The 13,728-nt window shown below is 46.2% G+C and overlaps 1 pseudogene; it reads right to left on the minus strand.

The window, feature by feature from the left end:
* Positions 1 to 10,452: 10,452 nt before the first annotated feature.
* LOC129403945 (small nucleolar RNA SNORA66) lies at positions 10,453 to 10,576 on the minus strand (annotated as a pseudogene).
* Between the last annotated feature and the right edge of the window lie 3,152 nt (positions 10,577 to 13,728).

Below are 13,728 nucleotides of genomic sequence, written 5' to 3' on the forward strand. Positions count from 1 at the left end.
GTTCCACCAGATTCCCACAGCTGCCATAATCGTAACCTTTCATTGCCTGCGGTCAGCTCCTTAATGAAGATAAGTCATGCAGAAGTGGGAAATGAGGCTTCCTGCCCTGGCTCTGTCCCTCATTCCCAGAGGCCTGGGATGAACCACTTCCCCTTTCTGAGTAAACCTTCTCTGAAAGCAGAAATCGGCTGTGAAAAGCCCCACTGGCTTGCGCCACACAGCAAGTCGTTTGAACGCACAGTGAGCCCCCTCCTGCCCAGGATTTCTCCAGAATGGGTGTGGCTGGGGCCGAGCCTCGGGCAGATGCCACAGAAGAAAGCAGTCACTAGATGAGCCAGATAATTCTTGGCGGAGAGTCACCCCCACACCAGGCCAACGAAGTCTTAGATGCAGATTCTCCATGAGCAGCGTGGGACTGCCACATGGAGAGCGTTTTCTGCTAAAGATCATACTGTGAAGTGTCCATAGATTTTAAAGCAAAGGAGTTTTTGGAGGGCTGTGCTGGACGTGAAATGTCACCTGTATCTCCAAAACTGCCTCTGTTGCGTATACAGGGCAGTCGGCAATCGATACACAAGGTCACGCTTGCAGGGTCTGGCTGTTTACACACTGAGGAGTTCCCGGCAGGCTTCTCAGAGATGGTGGTTTGCGGGTAGCGGGGAGGAGGGCAGTTCTGGGCATCTATAGATAGATGCATGAGTTATTTTGCCAACGCAGTGATGTTCAGAAGTTGCTGGGGGTGTGTGGCTGGAGCTATGGTACAGCAAGCAGGGTACTTGCCTTGCACGTGGCTGGCCCAGGTTGGATTCCAGCACTCCGAATGGTTACCTGAGCCTGCCTGGAGTGATGCCCTGAGTGCAGAGCTAGGAGAAAGTCCTGAGTCTCACCGGATGTGCACCACCTCACCACCTGACCCCCGCCACAAACAAACAAAAATAAAAGTAATGGAAAAATAAGAAGTTGCTGTGGAGAGAGAGAGACTACAAAGGATAAGCAATGAGGTTAAGAAAAGAGACTCATGGGGTTGGAGCAATAGCACAGTGGGTAGGGCATTTGCCCTGCACGTGGCCGACCTGGGTTCGATTCCCAGCATCCCACATGGTCCCCTGAGCACCACCAGGAGTAATTCCTGAGTGCATGAGCCAGGAGTAACTCCTGTGCCTCACCGAGTATGACCAAAAGAAAAAAAAAGAGGCTTTCTGGATTTGTCGACAGTGATAAAGGCCAACCATGATCAGATCAGCTGCTCTCCCCTGCAGACGGTTGCTTGGGGTGAAACCTGAGTTCAGATCTCTGAAGCAGGTGGTCAGACCCAGATCAGCTGGCAGGGGGACTGGGAGACGGTGGGGGAGGAAGGACATGACAGATGTAGATAAACAAAGGAGGCCTGTCAGCCACCTGCAGCATAGTGGCCACCTCTTGTAAATATTTCCCTTATCCTAATTAGTTCCTCATCACTTGCAAAGGACTGGCAGCTCTCACACTGTTTATTTCAGCTCCAGTCTGGGCTTTGTGGGAGGACGAGGTCCACCCTTAAGGGGTCCTTGCACTTCTGGATGCTGTGTTCATGACAGTGATGCAGATAGATGTCCCAGCGCCTATGATCCTTCGGCAGGTGCCTTGGGATGCAGTGCAGAGAAGGACACTTTCTTGTAGAGAACACTTTAAAAATAAGCAGACACATTCCAGCCTAAGTTCTGAATGCTAGGGCGCAGTCTTCACGGCGGCAGCTGGTTTTCAGAGAGTTGATATGAAAGCCATATGGTCCTGTTGCCAATGTGAGATGCAGGGGGGTAAGAAACCATACCGACCAACAAGCATGAAGTTTTGTTCGTCACAAACCCTATGTGTGTCTAAATGAAAAGCACTGCATCGGAAGAGGTCCTCTCCTGCCCTGGGGGATTTCCTTTAACCCTGCCCATGAGAAATGACTATTAACCTTCCACAGACTCTGTGAGGAGAAGCCCAACTGTTATGCAAGCACCCCTGTGGCCTGCTATTGAAGATAGTTCCACTTTTACAGTGCCCAAAACTGCCTCCCAGTACTTGTACCCCAGCTTCTAATTCTGGAATTACACCACAGAATTGACTTTCTCTTTCAGCTGACAGCCCCTGTAATATGGAGTGACTGTTTTCTTGACCCTCCATTCTTTTCTTCATGAAAGAATTTTCTAGATCAGAAATCTTTCTGTCACTGTTTCTCAGTCTTAACTGTATTCTAGCTCCTTCTGGAGAGACCCTGGGTGGTCAGCATCCTGGCTAAAGAGTATTGTTCTAGGGGCTGGAGTAATAGCACAGTGGGTAGGGCATTTGCCTTGCAGTGGCCCACCCGGGTTTGATTCCCAGCATTCAATATGGTCCCCTGAGCACCACTAGGAGTTAATTCCTGAGTGCATGAGCCAGGAGTAACCCCTGTGCATCACCAGGTGTGACCCAAAGAGGCAAAAAAAAAAAAAAAAGAATGTTGTTCTAGAAGAGGGAATATTAAAGATGGGCCTAATATATAGTGCAAATGAGCTGTTATTTCTCCATGAGCTGGGTATTACGTTGTTATTATGTCTAATTAATGTTAAGATTTAATACTAGAGGCTGGAGCGATAGCACAAAGAGTAGGGCGTTTGCCTTGCAACCGGCCTACCTGGGTTCGATTCCCAGCATCCCATATGGTCCCATGAGCACAGCCAAGAGTAATAAACCTGAAAGCTTTGTAACTTTCCACATGGTGATTCAATAAAAAAAGAATAAATTAAAAACTAAAACAAAAACAAAAACAAAAACAAATCCCTGAGTGATGAACCAGGAGTCACCCCTGTGCATCACTGGGTGTGACACAAAAAGAAAAAAAAAAGATTTAATACTAAATTGAAGAATCTGTGTTGGAGTTTTCTCTGGTACAGCTCCCCAGACATTTGGGCTGCAGGGCCTGTGAGAAAACCTTGGGGCCTGGCCTGGATGGGGTGAGCTGGTGCCAGGCGACTGGCACTCCCTGGAGATTAGTATAGATGGATGGCCTTGCAATTACTGGTGGCCAGGGTTGAAATGTGGGAAGCTGACACCTATGGTATTTGTAAGAATTACAGTTTGCCTCTGCTTTAGATCACAGGTACTCTGTCCCACTCTATCCCATATAGCCCACGTAGCCACCAATCTGACCCCCTCCCCATTTTCCTCCTACCTTATGCCCTCTCATTTTTCATGCTCTACACATATCACATTCCGCTTACCCCTATATAACCATTGTTCTCCCTGAATAAGCTTTTGCACTGGTCCATCGGTCTGTGACCCATGTGGGTTGTTCCCCAGTCAATTCTTAGCATCTGAGTCTCTGAGCTATTAGCCACAGACCCTGAAGGATCTGCTTCCTGTTCCCAGGTACCCTGTGGCCACACGATGGCTACAAATCTGGATACAAGATTACATACAGCATAATTCTATGTCTATGAAATCTGAGAAGAGAAAAACATAGAATTAATGCAATTCCTGTCAAAATCCCATCAGTATCTTTCACAGAAGCAGAACATTCCTAAAACTTGTCTGGAACTACACAAGATCCCAAACAGCCATTCCAATGAAGGGGAAGAAATCTGGAGGCCTCATGTTTCTGAATTTCAAATTATATTAAGAAAATACAGTGATCAAACATCTTTAATAAATGGCACTGGGAGAGCTGGACAACCACATAAAAAAGCTTGAATCTGGACCACTGACACCACATACATACATCAACTCAAAGTGGATTCAAAACTTGAAAGTAAGACCTGAAACCTGAAAACTCATTAAAAAAAAAACATAGTTATATAGGGTGGTCAGTCTATTCCTTGATGTCAGTTTTTAGTAGGCTTTGTTTCATTTAAAAAAAAATTGGTGCTAAAGACAAGGGTAACTCAAGCCAAAAAGGAAAAAAAAACGCAAATAAGACAACACCAAACAAAAAAGTTTTCCACAGTGAAGAAAATGAGCAACAGTGTTGTGGAGGTAGCACAAAGAGCTGAGGGCATGTTCTGTGTGCAGGAGAGGCCTGAGGTTTCTCCCATTACTGCAAGAATCCCTCCCACCCCCCTACCAGGAGCAACTCCTGGACACTGAGTGTGTCCCCCAAACAAAAGAAAAACATCAATAAAACTAGAGACAACTTCTTGAATGGGAGAAGGTGAAAAGTTTAAAATCTAAAATATATCTAAAAAACTCGTACAACCCAGTTAACAAAAGACAACAGAAACTACCAAAGAATCTGATTGCACAAGGGCAGATGTTCTAACTAGAATTTTTTTCCAAGAAGAGATGCAAATGGCCAATAGGTACATAAAAAGATGTTTATTCACCTCTTCTCATTCAGGAAATGCATAATGATGTATTACCTCATCCTTGTGAGAATGGTGAGACAAGAAACAACAAGTGTCAGAAGGAATGTGAACAGAGAAAAGCCCTGGTATATTGCTGACAGGAGTGTAAACAGATTTAGTCACTATGGAAAATATTGTGGCAGTTCTTAAAAATATTATAAATAGTATTACCATATGATATAGTGATTCCATTCCTGTGTATTTTTTGAGGGGTGTTCACACTCAATGGTGCTTAGGACTTACTCCTGGTTCTGTACTCAGGAATCACTCTTAGCAGGGCTGGGGATTGAAGCTGGGTGAGCTGCATGTAAATCAAGTGCCCTCCCTGCTGTACTATTGCTTCAGTCCCACTAATTATATTTCTGGATATTAATCTTAAGAAAACTAAAATTTTAATTCTAAAATTTATATGCGTCTTTTATACTCATGGCATGATTATTTACAACAGCCAGGGTATGGAAACAAACACCATTGATATAGAAAAATGGATAAAGAATATCTGACATATTTTTACACACATGAGCACATGCACTTTTCTTACACACATGTGCTTGCGTATACACTTATCTATCTATCTATATATACATATGCAATGGAATACTATGCAGTCATACAAAAGAATAAAATCTTGCTATCTATCTGCAACAACATGGATGACCTGAGTATCATGCTAAGCTAAATGAATCAAAGACAATACCATATGATTTCATATGTGGGATGTAAGAGCCTGAATAAGCCAAATAAGATATAACCAATTTAATAAATTTCAGAGGACAGTTTGGTGGTTGTCAGAGGGAAAGGTTAGGAGGTGGGGATTAGGTTCACTTAATAGGTGAAAGGGATCACATGGCACAAAGTTTCGCTTATAAATTTCACTTATTATTTTATAAAATATAGAAGATATAGTTATACACATTATGATAGTGTCTTCAATGGTATGGTTAAAAAAATTTCATTCAGGGGTTGGAGCGATAGCACAGTGGGTAGAACATTTGCCTTGCATGTGGCTGATCCAGGTTCTATTCCCAGCATCCCATATGGTCCCCTGAGCACTTCCAGGAGTAATTCCTGAGTGCAGAGCCAGGAGTAATTCCTGTGCATTTCCGGGTGTGACCCAAAAAGCAAAAAAAAAAAAAAAATCTCATTCAGAACAATGGTGATATATGCAGAGGCAATGTGAATAGACCTTCTACCTTTAAATTGCACAATCAAAAAATAGTTAAAGCAGTAACTATATAAATTTTATCACAATAAGTTTTCACTACAACAAAAATAAAGAATAAACAAAGATGAATTTGTCATGGAAATAAAAAAATCAATGGAATCTGTGTGGAAAAACTTAGAGCATCTTTTTTAACAAAAAATTAATTTAAAAATAGATCTAACATATGATCTAGCAATTCTATTTCAGGATATTTATCTGAAAAGGGATACAAAGGTACTTTTTGGAGGTGATGGAAATGTTCCTTGTTTCTTGGGGTAGTGATACCTGGGGGTCCAATTGTCAAAATTCTAATTGATTACTGATCTGTATATTTTATTAGAAGCTTTATCTCAAAGTAAAGAAAACCCAGACACCTTTTTTTTGGTTGTTATCTTTTTGCTTTTTGGATCACACCTAGTGATGCTCCTGGCTCTGCACTCAGGAATTACTCCTGGTGGTGCTTGGGGGAACATATGGTATGCCAGGGATTGAACCTGGGTCAGCCATGTGCTACTCGCCCTACCCTCTATACTATCTAAATGCCCTACCCACTGCTATCACTCTAGCCCCCACTCAGACACTTTTTTTTTTTTTTTTTTGGTTTTTGGGTCACACCCGGCGATGCACAGGGGTCACTCCTGGCTCTTCACTCAGGAATTACCCCTGGCGGTGCTCAGGGGACCATATGGGATGCTGGGATTAGAACCCGGGTCGGCTGCGTGCAAGGCAAACGCCCCACCCGCTGTGCTATTGCTCCAGCCCCCACTCAGACACTTTTGATACAGCAAACTACCCATCCCCCCAGATTTCTTCTACTGTTCCTGCTTTGAGATGTTCATAAGACAATAGAAGCGCTACAGGTGAATGCTGAGAAGAGCTGCTTGCCATGCTGCCAGCCTTAGTACCTTCTGCACATGCACATTCACGGTCATTTCACTGGGTAGAATAGTGTTGGGAGAAAAGAGCCACAAAACAAACAAAAATTCCCAATCACAGCAACACTTTAATGCCAATTAGCTTAGAAAAAACTCTAGTCACTCTTTGGTATTTGATGAAGGTGCAAGGATTATAAAGTGATACCAAGAGATTTTTGTTGAACTGGAATCGAAGTGTGAGCATACTGAGTGCTTGCAAGGAACAAGCCAGCAGGACCTCTCAGATGCTAATTCAGGAACAACTGGTGGTAGCTGCTAGGTTTCTTTATAGGTACTGCGGTGCAAAGAGTAGGTCTTTTCTAAAAGCAAATATTATAGGGCTTTTTTTTTCTGCTACTATTTCTGACTCTGCTCAAAAATTGAACATTAGCTCAACCCACAAAAGCAGCAAGAAACAGAGGCTTTCAAGAGATCAGAACTCCTCTCAATGCTGGGGACAGCATGCAAACATGTGAAACAGAATAAAACAGGCACGGATTTCTCCTAAGCCCCGTTTACCACAAGAGAGACATCAGAAATATTTCCATTGAAGGGCCATCATATGAAATACTGGACAGGTACCCCTAAAAATGTCAGATCACCCAAAACAAGGAAAGGCTAAGAAGCCGCCTTACTCAAGAGGACCCTAAGGAGACACAGAGATATTTTAAAACCACCACAACAACATTCAATAGGATATGGAACTGGTCTACAGAATTGAGTTTAACATGTCAGGGCCACTGAGATAACAGTATAGGGAAGCAGACCCTCTGTATCGTGCTGGAATGTCGTTTGCATGGAGCATTATCATTAGTAGTATTGTAGATCACAGTGCTTCAAATAAAAGGAGGTCACAGCCAACAGTCCTGAAGGGCCACCTGGGTTAGACCCCGTGGGGGGGAGGCAGGGTAATGGTTCAGGAGAGCAAAGTTAGGGTCTTGCCTATGACAAGCATGTGCCTTTCCATTTGTGCTTTCTCCTAGTATCCTGGATGGGATTCTAGAACAGAAAAAAGGACATCGAGGAGAGGCTGGAGAGATAGTATAAGGGTTAAGGCGCTTGCTTTGTATGCAACCGACCCCAGCTCAATTCCCTGCACCATATATGGACCCCTGAGTACTGACAGGAGTATCCCTGAGCACTGGTGTGTCCTTCAAACCTCCCCCACACCTGCCCCAAACTAAACAACAAACAACTAAGGAGATCAAATTAAAACATGAACTTAAGTAAACAACAATATATAGCACCACTAGTTTATTACAACAAATGTACTGCACTCGTGTAAATGTTAATGATAAGGGAAACTGGGTGAGGGGTATATGGAAACACTTTGTCTGACCTTCTGGCTTTTCCTGTAATTCTAAAAGTAAGTGAGAGAAAGTAGGTTAACAGGTTAATAAGCAGCTAGAATGGCATGGAAAAAAGTCCAGAAGGCTACATACTAAAATGCTTTCAGAGGTCATGTATCTCTATGGTAAGATTCAAGGGGTGTTTCTTTTTGGTTTTGTTTTTTGTTTTTGGTTGTTGTTATGTAAATGGTAAAAGTCAAAAGCAATGGAAGTGTCCATCACCTGAACCCTTTGTATACCTTCTGGGGTCTACAGGAGGCAGGGTTAGCTTCTGATCTTGAGCTTTGACAGTGCTAGAGTTCTACTACCTGCTCATACAAGATAAATCATCACTGGCCATCAAATACTCCACATTTTGGCCACTTCTCATAACCATCTTGTTGGGTATGCAAATGTGTGTCAATTTGCATTTTCTCAGAGATGCCTGATGTCAGCATTTTTCCTACTATTGTCACTGGTAGGTTTCCTTCCATCTGGTCATCCAGCCTCTCCTTTTACCATGGCTCTCTGACCCCTGACCCGTGGGTGAGCCTCTGGGCCAGGGGGGTCACATATTTTCACTAGAGCAACTGTCCTCAGCTTCCTGGTGACCCACTTTAAATTTATTCTAGGAGTGAGATGAAAAGTGCCTTTGTGGATGGTCCTTTAGCTTGGCCCCCAGAGACACTGTGTCCTGTGAGCTCTCTCCTGAACTGCCTGGGACAGGCCCGTTGGGGCTATTCCATCCTTGCCATTCATCAAGATGGTGCAGAGCCAATGGTACAGGTGAGGTCAGGAGATGTGTGAGAGGACAAAGAAGAGATGGCAATGTTGTTGTTTTTTTAAATTTTGTTTTGGGGGGAGCACACTTGGTAGTGCTCAGGGCTTACACCTGGCTCTACACTCAAAAATCACTCTTAGGGCTTAGGGGATCGTATGGGAAATCAGATATTGAACCTGGGTTAGTTGCATGCATGGCAAGTGCTTTTCCTGCTGTACTATTGCTCTGGCCCCAGTAATTCTATTTCTGGGTATTGATTTGGTGGTGCTCAGGAGACCATTTGGTGCCAGGGACCTAACCCAGGCCTGCCACATGGTAAGTGTGTGCACCCCATCATTGAGTTATTACTCCAGAATGCATTTTTAACATATTTCACCCTTCCAGGGAGAAAATGTAGAGAAAATGTCCTTTTCTCACAGAAAAGGGGTTTCTAAAAGCCCATTGCTTTGTTTGAAACTTAGCATTCCTGTCAAACTCAAAATTCAATACTAAATTCATGTTTTATCATCCAGTTTTCCTGCAAAATAGACAGAGTATCTTTAATATATAAAAAGTGACTCGACATCCATAAAGGAAAAAGATAACATTCCTTGAAAAAAAAAAAACAGGCCACGACACTGAATGGAGAAATTAAACAAAAGAGAACCTATCAAGCTATGAAAAGACTCAGCCTCTCCGGTAATTAAATATAAATCAAAACCTCCGAAGAAGACTGTGTTGGAGAGAGTCCAAGCACGGGCTTGCTCTCGTGAGCGCCTGTGCTGGGAACTGGTGCACGCTCTCGGATGATCTGGCGACAAATCGAAAACATTTAAAGGATGCTCCTGCCTTTTAACGCAGCACGTTTAATTTTAGGAATTTATTTCGGGGAAGGAGACAAATCCGTGTTCCAGACCCTCCTCAAAGTAGGCTACTCAGGGCAATATTCATCAGAGAAAACATTTAAAAGTGGGGCCTCCATGAGCCAGCGGAGTTCCGTGCATGGCACTGGCCCCACAGCAGACCTGAATGAAGGAAAGTCCGGCCCTGTGGCCAGCACCGATTTCTCCTGCCCTGAAGGTGGCTTTCTGTGGGTCACATGCTCAGTGTCCATCGTGGGAGTAAGGAACAGCCTACTTTCCTGACTTCTGTGGCTAAGGGGTCTCCTTTCTTCCCCACACTGGGGAAGGCTGGAGGGGACAACGTGGCTGACTTTTGTTTTCTTTCCCTCCTCATAAGTCATCTGATGCCCACCCAGAGGAAAAGGCCTCCCTCCGAGTCCCATTCTTGCGATTGCCAAGTCGGTCTTTCATCAGACCCGCGTTCTGACGCCGCGGGTCTGATGCCGGGGGTGCTGCAGAATCAGCCTGCCTCCCAAGGGCCAGTTAGTAAACATAGGCGCTGCCTAAGAGCAAGAGCCGTGGAGGTTTGGAGTCCTGCAGCTCAGGGGGAAGGGGGCAGGGCTGGCTGGGGGTGGGGGCAGTTCAGGCTCACCCTGGGTCTACATATGCCAGGGAACCAGCTAGTGCAGCGCAGGGGGAGAGAGAGAGAGAGATCAGCGAGAAATACCCATAGGCTCAGTTTTCTACATCTGGGCTCCAAAGTGTCCCACGTGAGAACCAGCCTCACATCCCGTGGGCCAGAACTCGTTGTGAGGCCCAGCTGGCCGTCAGGTGGCTGGAGCATGTGGGGAAGGCCCAGAACATACGGTGAGCATCGTTCTCTCTGCTCACTCCTAGCACTAGTATCTAGATGCTTCCTCGGTGCTGCCATTGAACTATTTGTAGTACTTTGTTGAGTGATTTCTTGCTCAGTACGGGAGCTTTAGGAGAGGGTCGGGCATGGGGAGGATACTGGGATTTTTCTCACCTCTAGATTCTATTTTGTTTGTTTGCTTGTTTAAGCCTGTGCTAGGATAGAATGGGCAACCTCAACAGCATGTGAGGTTAATATGTTTCTGTCGCTGTAATGACTTTGGACAACCTGGACCACTGGATTTTTTTTGTTTGTTTGTTTCTGGGCTACACCCAGTCTGCTCAGGGCTTACTCCTGACTCTGCACTCAGGGATCACTTCTGGAACTTCTCGGGGGACCATATGGAATGTCAAAAATTAAATCAGGGGTCCACTATGCGCAAGGCAATAAAAACTCTACCCGTTGTACCATCACTCTGGCCCTGAATCACTGGATTCTTAATGCCTAGCCTGGAATCTGTTCACAACAGTGACATTTGACGTCACCTGGTGGTAGCATGCATGTATTACAGAGCAGTGACTAAACATCTTTTCAGACTCAGCCAAGACTACAGATTATTTTGTTGGGTGCCAGAGGAAGTGAAGGAAAGTGGATCACGTTGTTAGTACTGAGGGAAGTTCTAAGATTTTATTTAACAAAATGTCTATATCAGATGTTCCCAGCTTTATTTGCACCACCTCCTTCAAGAAAAAAAAATCCCCCTTCTACCCCTGGATAGACACCTTTTTGTTGTTTTATTGGGTCATATGCTACGATGCTTAGCGATCACTCCTGTTGGTGCTCAGGGGACTGTAGGCAGTGCCAGGGACCAAACCTGGATTGGCCACGTGCAAAGCAAGTGCTTACTTGTCACTTGTCACGTCACTTGTCATCCTGTTGCTCATCGATTTGCTCGAGCGGGCGCCAGTAATGTCTCCATTCATCCCTGTTGCATTGGGCTAGTGTGGCCCAATGGCGTCTGCTTGCTCCAGGAACACGAAGAGCACCAAAACCAGTTCGTTCAGGGTCTTGACGAAGAAATCTGACCATCTCATTGGTGGGCGGCCAGGCGTTCTTTTGACGTCCTGTGGAATCCAGTCTGTAATGGCTCTAGTCCAGGGGTCGTCTCCAATGCGCATTATGTGTCTGGCCCATCTGATTCTCAACACCTTGGCAAAAGAGGCAGTGTGCCTGATCCTCCATCGTGGATGGAGATCGAAACTTCTCCCACTTGAGTGAAACATGATACTCCAAGCATAGCTCTTTTGATTCCTCTTGGGGAGAACCAAATACTGGTTGGATCTCTCTGATCTCTGCTTTATTTAAGTGCACAGACAGAAAGAGCCCCCAACAATTGCTCCTGAGTCTATTACCGCACCCTGGGGGCCTGTACCACTCTAGGAAACCCTGCTCCGGAGGGCAACTCAGGAAGCATGTTCTAAGGGGGTGGTTTGCTCTGACAGGAACCCCAGCTCCCCAGCCCAGTTAGACCTAGCAAAGATTATTAACACTGCAAGGACTGCTGGAGTTACTCAAAGAACAGGTTAAAATGACATGCCAATTAAAAAAAAAATCCATCCATTATGGCGAAAGCCACTGCAAAATCAACTAGCAACCCCACCCCCAGCACCAGGGGCAGAGAACAGAGAAAAGCAGCAACACATTTTCCCCAACTCATCCATGGCCACACTCAGGTAACTGTCGTCAAGGCTGAGAACAGCCAGGAACTGTGTTAAGGAGGTTTCTACAAGATTGTATGGCCCCCCCAACTGGGAGATTTCTGAGAAATGCCAGGCGGCTCTGACTGCCTGACTGCTGTGCCAGATGAAAGCTAATGACGGGGAGCTAATCTCAGGGAGCCTGGGATTTGGAAGAGCAAAGCTTAATTGAGGGTAACTCGAGAGATGTAATGGCCAGAGTGCATTAGTGAGTTTCTGCGCTGTCACCCTTTACCCAGCGCCCCCAGGGCTGCTGCCTCTAAGTGGCCCCTTGTTCTCTCCAATCCATTATCTCCCCAGGATCCTGCATTAAGTGCTGAGGCGATGGAAACCCCCTGTGTGGGCTCGGGTGTGTGTGTTGGGGGGGGGGCTCAGGCACAGGATGTTTCCCCGAAAGTAAGCAGCAGCACAAAACTTGGTTAAACAAGGCAGAGAGCAAGGGCCGACAGCTGCCTGCCACTGTCCCCTTTCCACCATCTGTCAGACTAAAGATTGGCATGTGGATGAGGGGGTGAACCTGATCCTTCTCGTGTCAGCCCCATCTCTAGGAAAAACCTTAAAAGACCACAGGAGTGGGGCCGAGGCCATCATGCAGTGGGTAGGGCATTTGTCTTGCATGTGGCCAACCTGGGTTTGATCCCAGACTTCTGGCATCCCATATGGTCCTCCAGGCACTGCCAGAAGTGATCCCCGAGTGCACAGCTAGGAGTAAGCCCTGAGCCCTGCGGGGTGTGGCTCCCAAAGAAAACAAAAAGCCACAAAAGTCCACTGAGTTTACTTTTTGTTTTGTTTCTTTTTCTTTCTTTGCTTTTTAGGTCATACCCAGAGATGCACAGGGGTTACTCCTGGCTCTGCAATCAGGAATTACCCCTGATGGTGCTCAGGGGACCATATGGAATGCTGGGAATCGAACCTGCGTAGGCCTCATGCAAGGCAAACGCCCCACCTGCTGTTCTATTGCTCCAGCCCCTCTATTTGTTTTTTTTTTTGTGTGTGTGGGGGGGGGGGTAGAGGATGAAGTGTAGTGGGGGTATGAGGTCACCTCCCACGGTGCTCAGGGATCCTACCTGGCAGTGCTTGGGGGACCATATGCAAGAATCTTAAGCCCTGTCCTGATTCTCCTGCCAGTCTCGGGGGCTGGATCGCAGGTTACCTGTTTCTGTGGGACTCACCCCTCCACTTTTATGGGAACACTCTCGGCAGATGCCGCTACCCTTCTACCCCTTCTCTTCCATTACAGAGAGGAGAAATGGGTTTAGGAGAAGTCTCAGACTTACTGCCACTCAAGAAGGATGTGACCCCAGTCTCCAGCCTGCAGACTCCTGGTTCTCACACAGGAGAATTAGGCCACAGCCAGCCTGAGCCTCCAATCTCAGCTCCCGGAGTCAGCGGTACACGTGTCACCCTCCAGATTCCTTCTTCTCAGCTCTGTCTTGCCTGAAGTCTCCTTGCCTCCCTGCCCAGTCTGAGACAAAGCCCAGCCCGTACTCAGTGGCATCCAGTGCAGGTGTGCTGTGGTGCTGGGGGCCAGGCACGTGCCATATGGGAGCAGGAGCGCCTTCGTTGCCTGTCCCCGGAGTGCTGTCTTTGGCTAAGGAGGTTTGTGTGGCAGCTGCTTCTATGCAGGACTGCAGCTGCCAGCGCCACCCACCCCCCCTTTCTTCCCCCAGCCACCTCCACCTGGCCCCACTTCAGAACCCTCTGGAAGGCGCCTAGAGACAACAGCC

This window comes from Sorex araneus, chromosome 3 (assembly GCF_027595985.1).
Source record: "Sorex araneus isolate mSorAra2 chromosome 3, mSorAra2.pri, whole genome shotgun sequence".
Lineage (NCBI taxonomy): Eukaryota > Metazoa > Chordata > Mammalia > Eulipotyphla > Soricidae > Sorex > Sorex araneus.